The 22,076-nt window shown below is 38.1% G+C and overlaps 1 protein-coding gene across 2 annotated transcripts in view; it reads left to right on the plus strand.

The window, feature by feature from the left end:
- PAK5 (p21 (RAC1) activated kinase 5) overlaps positions 1 to 22,076 on the plus strand; it is a 317,484-nt gene that overhangs the window by 6,158 nt on the left and 289,250 nt on the right. The window contains exon 2 of one of the 2 annotated variants that reach the window (XM_058684892.1): positions 11,579 to 11,996. The exons of the other annotated variant lie outside the window; for it this stretch is intronic. The gene's annotated coding sequence lies outside the window, so the exon portion shown is untranslated. The remainder of the gene's footprint in view (positions 1 to 11,578; positions 11,997 to 22,076) is intronic. 2 annotated transcript variants of the gene reach the window in all.

The raw sequence follows: 22,076 nt of genomic DNA on the forward strand, positions 1-22,076 counted from the left end.
ACACTTGAAACCAATGTGGCCTTGAGTGAGCAGGTGAGAGGGGGAGGGGCCATGGCAGAGGATGTGGGGACAGTTGTGAGCATGAGCTTTCTACTTCCTGTGATGATTATGCTCTGGAAATGGTCCCCTAGCTCCTAAGGAATGGTACCAATAAATTATACTGATGGCCAAAACCACAGGTGCTCACTAATGTTTGTGTTCTATCCTTTTTTCTTTGGCCACAGCTGTGTTACATCTCCCAGCCTCTCTTTGGGCTAGCAGCCATCATGTGATGAGTTCTGGCCAATGGCATGTGAGTAGAGACCATGAGAGCCTCCTCTAGTACTGACCCATAAAATAACTGGGACTCCTGATACTCATCTTATTTTTCCCATCCACTGACTGAATTAGCAGACTTCCAGGATGTTGATGGGAGACATGCATGGAAAGATCCCTTCAGTAACTGATTAGGTGTCTGATCTATTTTAAATAATGCCATGGCCATATTGTGGCTATAAAGGAGACGAAACATAAGTCCACTGCTGGATAAACTATGGAAGAAGGCAAACTTTTTCTCTGATTCTCTATTTCTGTTTCAACACTTTCCTTCCTTTGATGAAAATAATTAACATTTGTTGAGTGCTTAACATATATCAGAGATTATGTTAATTTCCATACTAATTATAGGTGCTGTCTTATTTAATCTCCCCATCAACCTGATGCAGTGTAATCTGTTATTAATCTCATTTCACAATCGAGGAAAGGAAGTACAGAGAGGTTAAGTTACAGATCTCTAGGAATCAAGATTTAACTCCAGACATTCTCATCTCATCACTAAACTGTACAAATTCCCAATACTTTCTAGGTGTCCGGATTCCTCAGTTGTATAGAACCCTTTACAGAAGTTTTCCCAGATGACTCACCAAACACATAAATTTCCCTCTTTTTATGCCCTTCAGAACACCTTATCCTAGATTCCATCTCTTTAGTCATCTACTGCGCAAAGAAAGTAATACATTGATTAAGATTTTACTGTTAGCTATTCACTAATTTAAAGGATCAGTATTAACTGCAATGGGCACAGAAAAATGTATAGGATTTGGTACTTGATTTCAAAGAGATTTCAGTTTCATTATCAGCTGGCCACCCTACCCTGAATTGGAATCTAGAATGTTAGAAAGTCCTGGGTGGGGTTGGGAGTATCCTTGTCCCATTATCCTGACATGTAATATAATCATATCCAAAGGTAGTAGAGATGTGTGTCCAACTAGACTGCATAAGTGGAGGGTCAGCAGTGACTAGAGTACCAAGGGCATATATGATGAAATAAAAGGGAATTAGAAAGCAGGAGGTGGGAGAACAAGAATCTGGGGCAGAGGTAGGTGGGTCTGGCATAACTCCAAAACATGCTGTGCATGTGTATCATCTCCTAGTCTGTTTCTATCTATGTGATGGTCCTGGGATCACTTCCAGGAGCCAGAACAGGCTGAAATATGAAAAGATGTCACATAATCATATAACTTGTGTATAGGGAAAAGCAATAAATACCGTGGGGTGGGGGTTCAGATAATATAGAGTGAGAGCTAAAAAGACAACTGGAAAGATTGTATGAAACATTGTATGGTGTTGGGCTTTCCTGGGTGCACAAGAGTGGGAATGTGGATATTAGAGAAAGGGCAAAAGAGGCACCATAGGCAGTGGAACTTGCATAAGCAGAGGCATGGAGGTAGCAAAGTTCAAGATGTGCTAGAGGGAAAAAAGAAAGATGTGCTAGAGAAGCAGCAAGTTGTTAAATTTTCAAGACCTTGTAAGCTGCACAAGGGGTAGCACCAAGAGATAAAGGCAAGAGATAAGCTACTCAGAGGAAGAGCTCCTAGGTGGCTGAGACCTTGAGGCTAGGTGATGTGGAGTGATAGTGGACCCTCTCCAAGCAGAATTCCCAAGTGAGATAATTTAGGGAAGGAAGGAAAAGGGCTAAGGACAGAAGAAAGCTTTGGAAGAAACTACAACATATTAGAAAAAAAGACCAAGAGATGAACAGCTCTGAACCAGCAGAATGAAGACAGCAAAGGAAAATTTCAGCAAGTTTTGGGCTAGGAAGAAGATAAGCTGCAAAGTGCTGACTGGCACGCCCTCACTAAGCGATTAGTCATCACCTATCAGGGGACTGGAGCTGTGCCACAGGCTGGGTATAGATGACACACCAGACTTCTTACATGCACTTCTTCTAAGGCAAGAGAGAGAGATTAACAAATAAATGAGGAGGAGGACGTAGAGGTGTGGGCGGAGGTTATTGTCCAGAGAAGCACTTAGATGCTCAGAGGAGCAACATGAGGGAAAGAAGATGAGTTTTCAATCTAGGGAACACTTAAGAAGGTTTCCAATGAGGAGAATGAAGGAATGATGAGAAAAAGCTTAACATGCAGGAGGAGGCTAGGAAAAAACAACGGAGGGAGACGTGGGGGATGGTAGGAGGAGAGAGGCTTCCCGCAGAAAAAATGGTGGGTTAATCTAGAAATTCCTTTGGTGGAGAAAGTGAAAATGAGAGAAGCCAAAATCAGATGACTTTGAACTTAATGAAGTTGGGCATCAGGTTATCTTCGAAGAAGGAGGGGGTGAGTATGGGGGCCCCAAGAGAGTGGAATGTTTTGGCATAGGATCTGTGAGGAATGTCCACAAAGATTGTACTATATTTTAATCCATCAATCACAAAGTATTTATAGAGCATCTAATCTATGTCCAGTGGTATATTAGATATTATATTTTCACTCTTCCAAGTGCTGGTGGTTCCTGCCAACTTGGCAATATCAGCAAATGTTGTAAAATGTGTTCTCTAACCCATCATAGAAGTCACTAATAAAAATAAGGAGTAGTTTTGGATTTAGGTCCTTTAGGAACCCGGGTTGCTTTCTGTTTCCAGTTTAAGACCAGAGCACTGACAGCTCCATTTGAGCGTTTTTAAGTCAACATTATTTATAGTACTATTTCACTGTAACCTATATTTTGTATGCTCGGCTATGAGTACATCTTAGCTTTTCATCACAACTTTCTGAGAATCATGTGTGGCTTTATACTTAATAAATTACCATTTTATAAAAAAGATAGTGGGGCTTGGATGACTCAGTTGATTGAGTGTCCGACTCTTGATATTGGCTCGGGTCGTGATCTCATAGTTCATGAAATGGAGCCCCGTGTAGGGTTCTGCTCTGACAGCATGGAGCCTGCTTGGAATTCTCTCTCTCACCCTCTCTCTCTCTTTCTCTCTCTCAAAATAAATAAACAAACTTAAAAAAAAGGTAAAGTTACAGGTGTAGAGGGTTACAGAAAGTATGATTTTAACATGAAGTTCAAAAAATTTATGGAATCAATGATTAACTCAAAATATGGCAATGAAAAATACCTGAGAAATGGGCCAGTAATCAAAAAAGACAAAAGCATCAAGATAGAGGAAAAGCACATTGAGAAATGCACTTTCAAATCTTAAAGTAGTAAATTCAAGGATGGTAGCCACTGTCCATGCTCCATTGGTTTTTCTTCAGCCTTCTTTCTGCCAATGCAATCTGATGTCTTATTGAGAAAGCCTGAGGCTTCCTCTGGCTTCCAGAGCGTTATTGGCTAGAGCACAGGACAGGCCATAAATGTCATGAATTAACTCTGTAGGAGGGTCCTTCAACCAATAATGGATAGAATTTGGCACTAAAATATTCCAGATTCCTCATCACCCAGATGCAACAATTCAGAGGCATGTTCTACCCATCTCTCAGAGGTACCCATCAGGAGAAGCCTCCTTAGTGCTAACCTGTTCATCAAGAAATGGATTCCTTTCCTCCCCTTTCTTATTTCCTTCTTCCTTACTCATGTTCCACATTTGCTTCCCCAAAACAATCACTTGCATTCAAGTTCTTGTTTCTGGTAGAATTGAGCCTAAGATACAGAATGAAACCAAATTCCTCTGCAGAAGAGGAAAAAGTAGAATCCATCAACATAGACTCCATCTTCCCTGTAAACCTAGTCCACATCCAGTTAAACTGCCATCTACCCAATTCCCTAAAATAGAAACCTAAAAATTATCTTTAATAATTCCTCCTCCTCACATTATATTCAAATGATCAAGTTCTGTAGGTTTTCCTCATAAATATCTCTCAAATTGACTTCTTTCCATGTCAGTTTGTACAGCCTTCCTCCAATCCAGTCTCCATTCAGCTTTCCAGGGTGAAATTCTCAAAGACAAGTTTGATTTTTTACATTCCACACACTGCTTATAACTCTTTCAATGGCTACCATAGACTGAATGTTTATACCCATCCCCCCACCCCAATTCATATGTTAAATCCTAACGCCCAATATGCTAATATTTGGAAGTAGGGCCTTTGGAAGATGGTTAGGTCATGAGGATGGAGTTCTTATGAATAGGATTCATGCCCTTATAAAAGAGACCTCAGAGAGCTTCCTCACCCCTTCCACCATTAGGACACAGTGGGAAGATGGCTGTCTGTTTCTACTAGTAAGTGGTATCTTGCTAGACACCAAATCTGCCAGTGCCTTGATCTTGGGCTTCCCAGTTTCTATAACTATGAGAAATAATTTTCTGTTGTAGTTAAGACTCCCAGTTTATAATATTTTATTATAGCAGTCTGAGCTGACTAAGGCAATGGCTTTTCATCTCTGTTGCATTACAGCCAGCACTCCTGCAAGGTTTTGCATGATATGGACTCTCCCCCATACCCTACATCTCCTCTCTCACCTTAAGCCACACTCCTCTTGCTTTCAACTTTCCAGCCATCCAGACTTTCTCTCTCTTTTTTCTTTTTTTGAAGCTTTTATTTTAATTCCAGTTACTTAATATAGAGTGTTATATTAGTTTCAGGTGTATAGTATAGTGATTCAAGAATTCCATGAGGTGCCTGGGTGGCTCAGTTGGTAAGCGTCTGACTTCAGCTCAGGTCATGATCTCACGGTTCATGAGTTCGAGCCCTGCATCAGGCTCTGTGCTGACAGCTCAGAGCCTGCTTCAGATTCTGGGTCTCCCTCTCTCTCTGCTCATCCCCCACTCACACTCTATCTCTCTCTCAAAAATAAATAAACATTAAAAAAAATTTAAAAAAAAGAGTTCCATACAATACCTGGTGCTCATCACAAGTGCACTCCTTAATCCCCATCATCTATTTCACTTATCCTGCCATCTGGCCTTTCTTAACTTTGGTTCCTCCAAATTTCTTGCTCCCTTGCACCATGGGATGTTTGTAATTATGGTTTGGGCTTCTTAGAAAAATCCTTCTCTGTAATCTTCTCCTCACCTAAAAACCCCTTGCCTAGTTAGTGTCTATCCTTCTTCAGACCTCAGATACAGAGTAATTTTCTCTAAAACATTCCAACATGCCTTGTTATGTTAAATCTATTATAGGCTGTTCTAGATCTATATAATTCTATGTTCACTTTTCACTATTTTAGTTTTTATATCACTGGTTGTCTGATTAAATTTGGTCTTGTCTATACTCTACTGTTTGTAATAGATTTTTTAAAATCACCTTACTATTTATAATTCCTAGCATGGTAATGTGTACCTAATTACTGCTCAATTTGGGAATGAATGAAAGAGGAGATGAGTCAGTGAATGTACGTGTGATAACTTTGCATTTATCACCATAGAAGTAGATATGTTGTTGTAGAAATAAGCAACATAAATTTTGAGGATGCAGAAAAGGACACATAGGAAGGAACCCTGAGTTAAGCTTCCATGTAGGAAAGGATTGTCCTTCTGCCCTAATAACAGAAAAATTACAGAACAGAAACGTGTAGTGAGTCAAATCTGCTTGCATCTCTGACTTTCTCCAGCAAAGTGATAACAGGGTATAAATAAAGCACATTAGTTAGTTCTGAGGATGATGACTATGGCAAATTAGAAGCCTGAGGGTGCACAGGATGTTCAGAGATGATTATTCTTATATGGATCACTAAAGCATCTTCAAGATGTCTTGCTTTCCCTTTCCCCCCTTCCTGAGAAGAGATCTCTCCTTATCATAAAGTTGTCCCCAATGTATGTTTTGAGAGTTGCTCAATATTAACAGAAGAACATTTTGTTAGTTTGGAGGCATTTTTCTGGGGAAGGAACCGGAGGAATTGAAACCATCTCCAAAGTCTTCACAATATTGAATGAACTGATAAGGATTCTTAATCTCTATAGGGTGGATAGAAGACCAGGGAGAACCTAATGTAAGGAAGAGAGACCCTAACAGTGGGTGGTCCAGAGAGATAAAACCATGGAAGGGACCAGCAAAAAAGTATGAATGAGGAAAACCACCTAATGCCTACCTCAGATGGACCCTGGAGGGACTGATTAGTGACTTGATGAGAAAAACTCTGTTTTTTACCAACCTTCAGACTCTGTGTGTTTTTGTGAACATCTAATAATGGATTTGTTTTTTAATGCCATTATCCCATGTCTTTTTGTCCTTGAAATTTAGGGACAAAACCAAGGGCTACATGAATCTTTACAACTTTGTGGAATGAATGAGTAAAACCAAATGTGGCCCTTGTAGAGCATGGAAAGGGAATTTCAAAAGAAAGGTTAAGGGTCTTGGTGAAGTGAATGGGGATTTGAAATGGACATAAGCTTCTGGGGAGAAGGAGAACCTCTATCTGTGGATAAAGAGGTTCTTTCAGTAAGACTTGGAACTAATTTGGAGACCTCGGGAAAACCACAACAGACTGAAACCTGTTTGGTAAGTATAAATGTAAGGTGAAGATGGAAGTCAAGGAAATAAGAAGTGACTAATATTAAAGATGATGAAGACAAAAGCAGATGATAACAAGAGATCTAGTGAAGGAAAAAATATTGACTAGGTCCCGAACACTGCTGTAAATACAGATCTGGGGTCCGTGCTGATGAAGATTTGGGAAAGGAGATAATTGTGAATAGGTTAAACCAATTCAATTTAACATATGATATAATAACACATTAATATAGGTTATTAACACATTTTCTTAAGTTTATTTATTTATTTATTTATTTTTGGGAGCAAGAGTGAGCAAGAGCAGGGGAAGGGCAGAGAGAAAGGGAGAGAGAGAATCCCAAGTAGTCTCTACACTGCCAATGGAGATCCCTGGCCAGGGGCTTGAATCCATGAACCATGAGAGCACCCTGAGCTGAAATCAAGAGCTGGAGGCTTAACCGACTGAGCCGCCCTGGTGCCCCATTAACACATGTTAATAAATGAGGACTAATGTACTGTACATTGTACAGTATGTATGAGAAAGTTTCTCATACAGTTGTATGAGACAGTTTGTTTGCTTTATTTGGCATAACCCACTTAAGCAAAAATGAATATTGTTGCTCATTAACATACATTTATTTTCAAGGTGCCTACAAATGAGCCTTTAATTAATTGCTCCAGAACCTTTTCAGATACTAGAATTGTGCTGGCTGGTCTCTCCTTATTTTCCAAATTTAAAAAAGGAAAGCACTGAGAATATTTAAGTAACTTTCTCTCCTGATTTGGAGAGTGTGCAACCATAACAAATCTGGAGGTAAACCATAAGAAAAAAATGATCTTCCATATCTCCAGTACTGTTATTCTTACAAAGAACACCACCGGTGGGTTATGAGAGAAAGAACAGCTCACTGTCATGTGGTGTAACTCCATCTGTTGTCCTTTAGCGAATGTCCAGATGGATTCCATTTCTGGTCTCTGGAAAGACAAGGCCAATCAATATAAAAAAACTGCCTTTGATTATCCATCACAATCACCCAAGGAGAATCACAATTTTTTGGTTTGTACCCATCATCCTTGTCAAGAGGCTCACGGTTTTATTTTTACTCATGAAATCTGCTTCTGAATTTCTGAACAATAACAATGCCAACTGTCTGTTTATCCTTGGGTTTCTTTCATATGGTGACCGGGAAGTCTGGCTTGAAAATGTCTCTCCTATTCCTTGTCAATATCTTTCACTCAGTTTTCTGAGGAACGATGTTTACTTTCAGGAAGTATGGGGCTTTAAAGGCTTATCATATTATTACAGCTTAAAGATACCTCAGATTCAGGAGTGAAATAAATGGCTTGAATTGGAATACCACTCTGATGAGAAATGAGACCTGTTGAAGCACATTCATGTTTGAAAAATTTCCCCCATATGCTCATTGTACTTACGTCATCTCTTTGTCACATGGATTAAGTTGTGTGACCGTTTTTGTAACATTGCCGGTATCAAAAAGAAAGGACCCCATGGGTGCCTGGGTGGGTCATTCCATTAAGAGGCTGACTCTTGATTTTTGCTCAGGACATGATCTCACAGTTCCTGAGTTCAAGCCCCGCATTGGGCTCTACACTAACAGTGCAGATCCTGCTTGGGATTCTTCCTCTCTCTCTCTCTGTCCCTCCCCCACTTGCACTCTCTTCTGTCTCTCAAAATAAATAAATAAATAAACTTAAAAAAAAAGTAAAGGACTCCTTGTAGGATCCTAATTTACACACCCACACCCACCCACCCACCCACCCCCTCTCTCCTTGGAATAGGTCCATCCTGTTTGAATACTACATTTTGATTTACATATATATTTTTTTAAGTTGATAAGATTTTGACCTAAGTATAAATTCAGAAGGGTCTAAGGAAAATACTGGTTTTCTCTTAAGCCTAAATAATCACTGCTTTAAGCTGAAACTTTCTGGTAGAAGTTACTTATGTTTTAAATTTTTAAAAATTCACATTTCCTATTTTTGAATTTGTGAGGACAGAGTGAGAGTTGTCCCAAATATCTCTTTCCCCATTTCTTCAGTAGTAAAGCTTCCATTTCAGCTGGGCATGTGGCCACTTGGAATAAAGATCCTTTTCCCAGCCTCCCTTGCAACTAGTTCTGGTCATATGGCCAAGTTCTTGGCAATGGGATCTAAGCAGAGGTAGGATGTGCAACTTCTAGGAAGTGCATTGCATCTCTTCCATAATACTTCCCATTTCTTTAGGCAGCAGTAAGAGACTGGGGTAACTGGAGTGGCAGCTGCCATGTAGACAGTAAGATGACTTTGAGAATAGAAGCCATGCTCAACAGGGCAGCAAGATAACAATATCTCGGGTCTCTCACATCATGGAGCACCACTTTAACCCTGGATGGACTGACTTCTTGGATCAGACATCTTGGATGTGAGGTCAAAATAAATTGCTATTTTTATATCCTTATTATTTTGGTGCTCTCACTCATAGCCTATTATATATATATATATATATATATATATATATATATATGTGTGTGTGTGTGTGTGTATGTGTGTGTGTGTGTGTGTGTGTGTAAGTGGAGACTGTCCTACTAATAAAAGATTCTAGCAGATGCCATTTCCAACTAAGATCCAAGTACTGATATGTATAATTGCAATGGAAATTTTTAAGAAAAAGCATTATGTAGTCAATATCTTTTCAAATGAAGAAAAGACGAAAAGAAAATGAAATTTTGTGCATAATTACTTTATCCTTTATGATTTATTTTATTTTTCAAGTTCCTCTTTAGTATTCCAGCTAATGAAATTGAACTTCTATAACTCAGCACCAAAAAATCTGACTTCCAACTGCCAATACCTGTGATTTTTTTTTTTCCTGAGTGCTTGATCTAGCAACAGAACTGTCTCTTTCTCTTTCTGAGGATGGACAGGCTGGATTTGTTGGGAGAATTAACACACATACCCCCAACTCAGAGGCAGCTCGAATGACTGAAAGGAGACCATTTATAAATATACCAGGTGCTTTGTCCTACCAGGTAGATTCACTCAAAGGCATTTGTTCTATGCTGGTCCCTAGAGTTCCCCACCAGGATTAAGATCTGGTTATCCAGAGCAGTAACCTGCTTGATAGCATACCCTTTATTGGCTGCCTGCTTTTCTCTGCCTCTACTCTTCTACCAGTGTTTTCTGGGTTCACATCCTAAATAAACGATTGCACATACATCCTTATCTCAGGGTCTGCTTCTAGGGTGCTGAAGCAAAGACATAATATTTGCATATTGTGTGAGTGGCTGTAAGAACATTTATGGCCAAGGGAATGAAATAAACAGGAACATGACATAAATTGCAAAGTAGACCTGGAGTATCTTTCGTCTTTCTTTCTTTTTCAGTCCTCAGTGGGAGAACAGAGCAAGGCTTTACAACAACCCTAAAAAAAAGACTGATTAGTAAAAAAAACGTGCTTGGAAAATAGAACCCTAAAACACTGGGTAGAGTATATTCCCATATCCTTTAAATAATTCAGATGAATTGGCTCAGGGTGAAAGCAAGCTACATTAATTTCTTTCAGAAGAGTGTAAACAGGAATCATTACGCTTATTATTTCCCCCCAATATCCACAAAGTGCTCAAATACATAGCAGTTAATTAATAAATATTTGTCGAGTAAAAATGTAGTAGAGAGGGAATTGGAGTAAGGTTAGCAGATCAGTTCATCAAATACTCTACTAGGGATAGAAAGGCATACCACAGAGTCAGAGAAGATACATATTAGCAATACATAGCCAATGAAGGACTCCAATCCAGAATGCAGAATATTATAAATCAAATATAAAGGCACAACCCCACAGAAAAAAAAATAGTGAGGAAGTTCTTCATGTGTTATATCTAATTGGTTAATAAACATGTGACAATGTGCTCAACTCTATTAGTCACCAGAATGATGCAAATTAAAACCATTATGCCATACCATATCTTCTCACTAAATTGGTTTAAAGTGAAAAGAGAGACAATGGCAAGTATTGGCAAAGATGTGGAGCAGTTGGGATTCTAATACACTGCTGCTGGATGGAGAAATTGGTACAACCGGTTTGGAAAAGTTCTCTGGCGATATTTACCGAAGCTCAACACACACATTCCCGATGATGCAACATCTCCACCCCTGCATATATAACTAACTGAAGTGCACACACATGTTCACAAAAGGCATGTATCAAAATACACATAGCAACAATACTGATAATAACCCCAAATTTAGAACAACCCAGATGTCTATCTACTGAGGCATGAAAACATAGGTTGTGGTATAGTCAATGGATTATCATCCTACAGCAATCAAAATGAGTGACCTATAATTGCAAACACTACATGCATGAGTCTCACAAACAGAATATTTGGATGAAAGAAGCCAGATATAAAAGAATACAGACTGTATGATACCAAACATACATAGTTCAAAAATAGGCAAAATTACCTTATGCCATTAAAAGTTGGTATGGTAGTTATTCTTGGGGGACATACTGAATTTAAGGGGCAAGAGAGGGACTTCAGAGGTGTTAGTTGTCTCAGTGTTCCCAAGACCATCCGCTAGTTTGGAAATCTACTGGAAGGACTAATATGATTCAGCATAAAGTTAGTGTCATGGCTTAAGATTTATTCCAGCAAAGGATACAGTGAAGGAATAACAGAAAAAGTATATACACAGTAAAACCTAGGATTGTAAGTTCTGCAAGTGTTCCACAAGATGAGCAAACATTTCTAATAAATTTTAACTTGATAAATGAGCAATGTCTTGTAATGCGAATAGTATATGAGGCTGAATGTCACATGATCACAACTGAGCCAATTGTTCTTCTCTCTCTCTCTCCCTCCCTCTCTCTCTCTCTCTTGCTGCAGGATTGTGGGTGATCGTCTCCCATGCTCAGATGCTTGGTTTCAGACCGCGGTGTTTGGCAGAAATCAGTGATTTTCAGAACACTAGAAGCTGCCCACAACTGGCACCAGTGTATTTTTTGTCACTTCAAAGCACCTATGGACATTTTTTGCTTTTCCTTACAAGAGTAAGCTTAGGAATTCTTTGCTTCATTCTAGGTCAGGCTGTCTGCAGATAGAGACCCTTTCCTCTTCTGCCTTATTGCCAGTTACATTAAATGCAGCATATGACAAGAGTTTATTAATACTTCACTGTAGTCAACATCCATGTAAGCATGTACAATGGCCCCCATGCAGAAAAAGGTTGAAAAGAAAGGCGGTAAGAAGAAGGAGATGATTACAGTGGACGTTAAGAAGGGAATCATCAAGAAGTATGAACGAGGTATACAAGTGGCTGAAATTGCAAGATTTTATAAGAAGTCCACATCTGCATCTCGTCTGCAGAGGAGGAGGAGAAAGAGGCAGAGGAATCCCTCACTTCAAATGATATTAGGGAGATGTGTAAAATGTGGGAAACAAGTGCAAACTTTGTGGAAAAGCACCACCTGAATAAGGCTGTAGCAGTGTGAGCAATGAATCTGTTGAACAATGCAATGCCACATTACTGTGAAATCCTCAAAAGGAGGCAAAAACAAGTGTCATTGGATAGATACCTTGTTAAATCTGCATGAAAAAAAGATTCCTTTGAGCCAATAGATAGTGATTCCGTTAGTGATAGTGAAAGTCATCCTACATAATAACCCTCTTCTCTTTTGTCTCCCTCACACCAGCCATGAAGGTTTTCAAAGGTAAGTGCAGGTTAATTTGTTTATTTTTCTTTATATTTTATATTTTCTTTATTATTTTGTATTATATTACAGTAATTGTCATCATTTTTATATGAATATTTTTGGATTGTGGAACGAATCATCTGAGTTTCCATTATTTCTTTTTATTTTTTTTAAATGTTTATTTGTTTTTGACAGAGAGAGAGAGAGAGAGAGAGATCATGAGTGGGGGAGGGGCAGAGAGAGAGGGAGACACAGAATGTGAAACAGGCTCTGAGCTGTCAGCACAGAGCCCAACCCGGGGCTTTAACTCACGGACAGTGAGATCATGACCTGAACTGAAGTCAGATGCTCAACCGACTGAGCCACCCAGCGCCCCTGAGTTTCCATTATTTCTAATGGGGAAATTTGCTTTGATATACAAGTGTTTTGAATTACAAGCATGTTTCCAGAATGAATTATGCAAACCAAGGTTTTACTGTATAGGCAAAGGCTAGAAGAGGTCCAATGCACACTTTCTTGTATGCCCCCTGTAGGGAATGCATAGGTGTATCTTCTTTTCCAGTTGGGAATTGCAAAGACATGCCTAGGAAGGTTGACTTGTATCTTGGGGTGCAAAGTTCTTAAATAGAATTGGTCACATCTCTGCCAAATGGTGTAAACCCCAAACCAGGCCCTGGGTGCACATCATGATCCTTGATGTTTACTTTAAACATGCTGGTAATCTGGTTCATCCTGACTGAATGCTTTGGGCATGTAGACTAATATCTTTACCTAGTCAGTATGTGAACATTCCAGGAGTTTAGTCTCCAGAGTTGACCAAAGGTCATTACCATGGCTTTAGAGATAAACAAGAACTGAATAAAACAGACCTGCTTCATTAACTCCTTCTGCTCATTAGTAATGTTATCTTTCTTGCTGTGGGAACTGATCATATGGGTATGTTTAGTTTGTACATATGTATGCATATTGTACTTCAAACATTAAAAAAAAATTAGTCCATAACCATCAGTTAGAGCTTGTTTGAGAAAATAAATACTTCTTTTCCATTTTCATGTAAGATTACTAAAACCCTGGGAAGCTACCAAAATAACATTAGAAAACCATTGAATACCAAATACAAGAGTAACTTTAAATCTAAGAATTATTGAAGTAGATATAGAGATAATGAGGAAGTGAATTAAATACATGAGGTTGAGTTTCAGAATATGTATAAGTAGGCATGTGTAGTAATTTTGCAAAAGAAAATATTGTATTTCATGTTTTGACTATTCTTCAATGTGTTTGAAGTGGTCAAAATAACTAAATTACAAACAAATTTTTGTTTCAGATACTCATGTGTGTGGTAAATTGATTGTACAATCTGTTAAAAATTACCAAAAATGGGTTTTCAAATGTTTACTTAGTATGTTTTTCATTTTAAAATTAAGTATTGATATATATGTGTAGTAGATCTGAATTATGGTTCCATTATGGTTTATTAATTATACGACTTCAGGCAAACCCTCTAAACTTTATCTGCCTTATCTTTGCAATAAAGGGGGGCAAGATCTTCAATGATATAGTCTATGGGATTCTTCTAGCAGTACAAGTCAGTAAGTTACTGTTTCAATACCATTGACTAATCCAACAAATGCTTTATGTATCTATGACCAAGGCACCAGGTTAATTGATGTGGGAAAATGAAATGCTGGAAAACAAAGGATTGCTGTTTCCAAGGAGTTCAGTTGATGAGTAGAGCATACACATAACACACCTCCCAGCAAGGGGATGAGGCAGGAGTGAGACTGGGGAATCAAGAAAGAACGTATGGAATCAGGTAGCACCTGAAAAGGCACTTTTATGGGCCAGTAGATTCCAATTTAAAAAGAAAGAGTAAGCAGCTTATATCTGGGGAACATTTAACAGATTCTATTGTGAAAATGCTCAGTTGAAAAGAAACCAGTCTGTTCTTGTTGGTCTAAGGATTAAGAAATGCATATGGTGGGGCGCCTGGATGGCGCAGTCGGTTAAGCGTCCGACTTCAGCCAGGTCACGATCTCGCAGTCCATGAGTTCGAGCCCCGCGTCAGGCTCTGGGCTGATGGCTCGGAGCCTGGAGCCTGTTTCCGATTCTGTGTCTCCTTCTCTCTCTGCCCCTCCCCCGTTCATGCTCTGTCTCTCTCTGTCCCAAAAATAAAAATAAAAAACGTTGAAAAAAAAAAATTAAAAAAAAAAAAAAAAAAAAAAGAAATGCATATGGACAAATGGGGCAGTAAAGAAAGATTGGTACTAAATCGTGAAAGGCCTTAACTTCCATGAAATGAAATTTGTAGGCAAAGAGGACTAGGAAGGCTTTTAGGATGAGAAAGAATGTCATTAGCTCTCATTTTAGATCCATGATACCCCAGTGTCACAGGTTGGTTTCTCCAAGAAGCAGACTCAGACTCTGAGACAGAGATTAGTGTTTGGGATGTGTATTAAGGAGACAATATGTAAGAACAGAAAGGAGGGAAGCAAGAGTGGGCAGAGAAACAAGGTGAGAGTAATGGAGACCCAACAGTAGCCCTGGCCAACCCCAGAGGGAGCTCTAAAGCTAGAGTGGCCCATCAGAGTTGTTCAGGTCTTGATATCTCCACATTGGTCTGTCATTGCAAGTGGGCAGCCTAACGGGGACTGTGACCTCTCTGTACTTGAGCCCATTCCTGAACGTGCTTAGTATTGAAAATCATCTGCCAACCATACTTCCGGGGGCTTCCTTGAATGGGGAGCTGGATGGCACATCATGCATCCACCCCATCACATTTGTGCTTTATAACCAATCACTCAGGGGCCTGTAGAGACCTATGTTTCACTCTGAATTGGTAGATGTGGAATAAAACCAGACAGTTTTGTTTTGTTTTATTTTTTCATTCCCTTTCATTTCATTTCATTTTTGTTTTTGAGAGAGAGAGTGAGAGAGAGAGAGAGTGCAGGAGAGTGGGAGTGAGGCAGAAGGAGAGGGAGAGAGAGAATCTTAAGCAGGCTCCACACCCAGTGCAGAGCTGATATGGAGCTGGATCACAGGATTGTGAGATCATGACCTGAGCGGAAATCAAGAACCAGGTGCTTGGGGCACCTGGGTGACTCAGTTGATTGAGTGTCTGACTCTTGATTTCCGCTTAGGTCATGATCTCACAATTCATGGGTTTGAGCCCAGGAGTTGCTTGCAATCCTTTCTTTCTCTCTCTGCCCCTTCCCCACTGGCTCCCTATCTCTCTCTCAAAATAAATAAATAAGCATTAAAAAAAAAGTTATATGCTAAACCGATTGAGCCACCCAGGCACCTCAACACTTTTATTTTAAATAAACTTCCTTGATGATTTTGATGCACAGAAATTTGATCATTATTCTTTTAGAAATTCATTCAAAACCCTTGAGTAAAGACTGGATCAGGTCTAAGTCCTTTGCTTGTAGGGCATCACTCCTGTCTCAAGTATCTTTCTTTGCTACTCATGACAACTCCATGAGGGAAGCAGAACTCACATCTGTGAGTTCTGTGTTTTGCAGGTAAGAAAACTGGTTTAGAAAGCTTCAGTGACATACCCAAGGTCAAACAGCTGTTAAATATTACTGAGGCTCATACTTGTCCATTTTGCTTTAAGCTTCCCCTGCCCCCCTCCTTATCTTTTCTCGCTATCACCCTCTCTCATACATTTAAAATTTACTTGTCTATTAGTCATATTGTTCTTAAAACGAAATGAATGCCCTCATTATCCTTAGAAATTTTTCTAATGTTATATTAGTGGTCCTTCTCATGAAAATAAAAGCTTGTCCCTGTCATGGTAATAATAGATTTCCCCCTACAGTTTATCCGGCATAGACAGTCACATGGTGCTGACTTTGATCTTGGCAATAGCTTTTCCTTTAACTCACAATACCAGATACTGAAAAGAAGCTGCAACGCTCTCTCATCTGTTTGCTCTGAATAAATCCCTCCTAGATCCTTACAAGACAGTCAGGTTTTCCAGAAAAAGGAAAGCCTATTAAATTCCCCTCCTAGAGGCAACTGAAGCTTTATGTGGCATCAGTGAGGATGTATTTTAAATAAAAAAGCAAGTTAAAATGAAGGTGGGGTGGTTTTAAGGGGCAAAGAAACTGCTTGTTTGTTTGTTTGTTTGTTTGTTTTTGTTTTTGGTATTAGCATGTGGTACCTCCTTCAAATCTCTGATCTACTCTCTGATCCTGTCTAGACCACTAGGTCACTGCAAAGCAAAGAGAGGTGACCAATAATCCCTCCAAAAGAATCCATGCTGCTCTCCACGCAGACAGCTTTGCTAAATGACAGGGAGCTGTAATCTTTCAGCACCCAGGCATAGCCCAGGGACCATGACTAAGTTGTTGTAGATATGCTGCTGGTGGATGAGGTTGTACGCTATTTTCCACCCTTCAACCTCAATATTAAACAATGGCTTATAAAGGCATTAAGGGATAGTCTTTACATTGTGGTGTTGATGATGATGTTTGTCTTACAGAAAAAAAAAGTGGCGTTGATATTCATCGGCATGCTGGGATTTTAGCAAGATAGAAGCAATTATGCACACTTGTGTATGAGCAATTTACACAAGCAAAGCCCTTAATTGCTTGGCTGGCAAGCCTTCTACTTTCTGAGTATATATAATATATAAGCAGTGAATATTTTAATTTTCAAAATCTGGCATCTCGTTTAGAATTCTTAAGCTTGTTCTGGAGCGAAATTCAACCTAAATCATTCAAAGGGATTTTATACAAATTTTGCTGAAATCCATGACCTTAAAGGTACACGGGTTTCCCTTTCAGAAAGAGGATAGCGCTCACTAAATTGAGTAGAGTAATTTACTGTTGCTTAAGGCCACTGGCACTTACAGCTCAATCCTACAGAACTTCAGCTGTACTTTTTCACCAATAAAAATCCATCTTTTCTCCACTGACTTATAATGCCACCATTATTATAAATGAAATTCTCATATAGATTTGTGTTTATTTCTGGACTCTTCTGTTGCTGTTCATGTATTTCATGTGCAGATATCAAAATATTTTCATTTCTGTTTCCTTCAGGCCAGGAAAAAAAGGACCTCTATGAGTATTTGTCAGTGTAGATGCCTCTGTCCTCATGGAATCATGCTCCATTTGCCTTCTCCAGCACCGTTCCTGCTCTTCCTCATATCATCTCTCCAGTTACTCATCTTCTTTTGTAGCCACTTGGTCCATCTACTGCTTTCACAGTGGTGTTTGCCTGAGTTCCATTCTTTGACCACTCCCACTCAATATAGTGTTCTCAACTGTATTGTGTTGAGATCTGGCATTGAATTGACACCCCAAATGGTATGCCATCAATCTTTCCTTTCTGAGCCTCGTATTTGCTCTTCTTACTGACCTCTTGATATGAGTCCTGGAGGGTTCTCAGCCCTTTCAATCTCAATCCATTAAAAAAGTTGAGCCACATGGCCTCCGCTCCAAACCCATTCTTTGTTTTGCACTATCTCAGCCAATAGCACCACCATCCAGGAAGTTATCCTAGTCAATTGCCTGGAAATCATTTTGATTCCTTTTTACCCCATATCACCTACATCCATTTGGATACAACATCCTTCTGCTTCTACCTTTTTAGTGTTTATTTAATCTCTTTCCTTTTTTCCCTCTCCTACTTCCACTGCCGTTTTTGAGCCTTTGATAATTCCTCTCAGAAGCTACACAAATAGCTCCCTACAGAGTCTGGCTCTATTCCAAGGCATTGCTGGGAGAACCATATTTTATTATTTTATTATTTTATTTTATTATTTTATTTTATTTTATTTTATTGTTTAAAAAAATTATTATGTTTATTTATTTTTGAGAGAGAGAGACAGTGTGTGAGTAGGGGATGGGCACAGAGAGAGGGAGACATAGAATCCGAAGCAGGCTCTAGGCTCTGAGCTATCAGCACAGAGCCTGACGCGGGGCTGGAACTCATCAACTGTGAGATCATGACCCGAGCCAAAGTCAGATGCTTAACCAACTGACCCACCCAGGTGCCTGGGGAAAATGGTGTTTTAAAGATGCAAACATAATTAGGTCATCTGTTTTGTTTCATTTTGTTTTTATTGTGGTAAAATATACACAACATAAAACCAGTTTAATCATTTTTAAGTGTGCAGTTCAGTGGCATTAAGTATACTTATCTTCTTTTGCATCCATAACCAGTATCCACATCTGGAACTTTTTTCTTACCCCACACAGGAATAACTACCTGTCCCATTCCTTACCTTAGCTCTGCTAAATACTATTCTACTTTCTGTCTCTGTGAATTTAGCTGTTGTATATACCTTATTTAAGTGGAACCACACACTATTTGTCCTTTTGTGTCAAATGTCTTCATTCAACATTTGCATAATGTCTTCAAAGTTCATCCATATTGTAGCATGCATGTATCCACATTTCATTCCTTTTCAAAGGAAAATATTCTATTGTGAGTATATATCATATTAGTTTTTCCATTCATCTGTCAGTGGATGTTTTGTTTTCACCTCTTGACTATAAACCATGCTGTTGTGATTATTGATGTAAAAATATCTGTTTAAGTCCCTGTTTTCAATTATTTGGGTGTAGATCCAGAAGTGGAATTGCAGGATTCTATGGTAATTCTATGTTCAATTTTCTTAAGAACTGCCATACTATTTTCCACAGTGGCTGAACCATTTTATATTTCCATCAGCAGTGCACAAGGTTCCCAATTTCTCCATGTCCTTGCCAACATATGTTCTCTGTATTTTTTATACACACATGAAATTATTTATTTGTTTATTTATTGCCATCCTAATGGGTGTGAGATAGCATCTCACTCAGGTTTTGATTTGCATTTCCCTGACTGAGATAATGAGCTTCTTTTCATGTACTTATTGGCCATTGTATATCTTTTTTGGACATATATCTATTCAAGTATTCCTATGTTGTCTTGTAAAAGTTTTATAGCTTTTAGCTCTTATATTTACCTTTTTGACCCATTTTAATTTAATTTCTGTATATGGTGGAAGGTAAGCATCCAACTTGATTCTTTTGTAAGTAGACATCCAGTTTCCCCAACACCATTTGAAAAGACTGTTCTTTCCCCCTTAAATGATCTTGGCATCTATGTCAAAAAGCATTTGACCATATATGTAAGGGTTTATTTCCAGGTTCTCTATTCTATTCCATTGGTCTTTATATCGGTCTTTATGCCAGTACCACACTCTTTCGGTTACTGCAACTTTGTAGGAAGTTTTGAAATCAGGAAGTGTGAGTCCTCCAGCTTTGTTCTTCTTTTTAAAGATTGTTTTGACTGTTTGGGTCCTCTGAGATTCCATATGAAATTTAGGATAAATTTTAGCATAGTTTTCATACCAGGGTAACACTGGCTTCATAAAATAAGTTAGGGATTCCTTTCTACTCTTCTATTTTCTAAAGGAGATTGTGTGAAAGAGGTGTTAACTCTTCTCTTATATTTGGTAGTTTCTCCAATGAAACCATCTGGATCTGGAGATTTCTTTCAGGAGAGCTTTTTAATTATGAATTCAATTTTTGTTAATGGTTATATTCATAAAATATTAATTTTTTTGAAAACTATTCTGATTATGTATTTCATCTTAGTTGAGTTTTTGGTAGTGTGTGGTTCTGAGATGTTGTCCATTTCTTTTAAGTTGTTGAATTTATGAACATAAAGATGTTCAAAGCATTTGTTTATTATCCTTTTAATGGTTGTAGAATCTGTAGTTATATCTCTTCTTTCATTCATGATACTGGTGATTTGTGTTCTCTCTTTGCTTTTGTCTAAATGAATCATTTTAATCCAGGTTGATTTTAAATATCTATTTTCATTCAATTTGTATATTCTGTAATGTTTTACTGTATCACAAAAGGTATTATATTTTGAAATTTTTTGAAAAGAATGATGACTTATTTTTGAAATACATACATTCATTATTAAAAATTTCAAGCAATTCTGGGGTGCCTGGGTGGCTCAGTCAGCTGACCATTGGACTCTTGATTTCAGCTCAGGTCATGATTCCGGGATTGTGAGATTGAGTCCTGAGTTGGGCTTCGTGCTGAGCAGGGAGCCTTCTTGGGATCTCATTCTCAATCTCTTTCTATCTCTCCCTCGACCCTGCTTGAGTGTTTGCTCTCTAAAATAATTTTTTTTTAAAAAAGCAAAAAAAAATTCAAACAATTCTAAAAAATGTAAAAAAGACAGTAAACAATCAACCAATCTTTCTATCAGAAATATTCCTTGGTTTATAATATTCCACAAATCTTCCTATATAGAGAGAAAGAGAAGTGTAAGGTTATAATTAAAATAAACTAAAAGGCATGATTTTTCATATATGGGTGGTACCATACGTGTAATTTTAAAACTAAATTATATTTAATCTTACTAAAATTAAATTTAAAAATATAAGGAAAAAAGCTAAGATGTTCCTGCAGTGTTTTCTAAATGTCAGAAAAAAATGTTAATTGCACAGAAAAATGTTATTTTCATAAGAGAAATTTTCTAAGCTATTCCTTTAAAGATAAGAAAAAAAGACTAAAAAAGTATATATGAAGCATATATAACTATACATTTCAACATGAATAATATCCATTGACTTCTTGCCAAGGAAAATGAGGAAACTATTGTACTTAAACCTCCTCATAACTCCCTTCTTTCTACCTTCAGAATTTAGTAAATTTCACAAAAATATTAATATGGTCAAGGTTTACAATATTTATGTTCTATTTTAAAGCTCCCAAACATAATTTTTAGTCTCAAATTTATTTGAAAATAGGTATAATGATTATTATCACATTTGACCATAGCTCCACCATTCTTGAGATTTTTTACTTTTTTATTTTTAAGTTGGCTTCACACCCAGCGTGGAGCACTGGGGCCAGACCCTGAGATCAAGACCTGAGCTGAGAGCAAGAGTCAGGTGCTTCACCAACTGAGTCACTCAGGCGTCCCTTTAGATTTAGATTTTTTTTTTTTTAATTTATCTTTTGGGTGAATTTCATGATCAAAAAGAATTTTGTTTAAAGGTTTACATGCACCATATATCTTGATCCATTGTTTGAGAACAATTAACTACTGACTTGAAAAGCTGAAGAATAGCCTGGCTAGGCAAAATAGACACCCTTGGGTCACTGTTTCTTTTTCTCAGAACATTCCCCCAGGCACTGTATGATGCTGTGAAGCAATCTAAAGACAGCTTTTCTCCTCCTTGTATGTGAATTGCCTTTTATGTCTGGATGCACCACAGATTACTTGTCTTTGAAATTCTATAACTTCATCAGAGTACATTTCAAATGTACCTTTTGTTCAGAAGACTTAAGACTCCTTATTTCAGGAAATTAGCTTCTATTATATCTTTGATTAATTTTTCTATTTCATTTTATTCTGCTTTTCGTTTTCTGGTTTTTCATAGCATAGGCTGTAAAAAGTGGTTTATATGCTAGTAAATGAAAACAAGTAAACAAAAACCTTTGATTTGTACTGTTTATCAATTTATGTGCAGTAAAAACTCCCACGATGGTGGATTTCAAGCTATCAGTGTTGTTACTATAAATGAAATTAGGAGCTCTTGCAAGCTGGTGCAAGCCTATATGTGTACATGTGTTGGATCTCCTTTGTTTGACTTCCATATAATTTTCCTATCATTGGTTTTATACTTTTTTTTTTTTAGTAGCTAAGTTCTGTCTGTCACAGGGTTT

The sequence above is a fragment of the Neofelis nebulosa genome, chromosome 9 (assembly GCF_028018385.1).
Source record: "Neofelis nebulosa isolate mNeoNeb1 chromosome 9, mNeoNeb1.pri, whole genome shotgun sequence".
Classification (NCBI taxonomy): domain Eukaryota; kingdom Metazoa; phylum Chordata; class Mammalia; order Carnivora; family Felidae; genus Neofelis; species Neofelis nebulosa.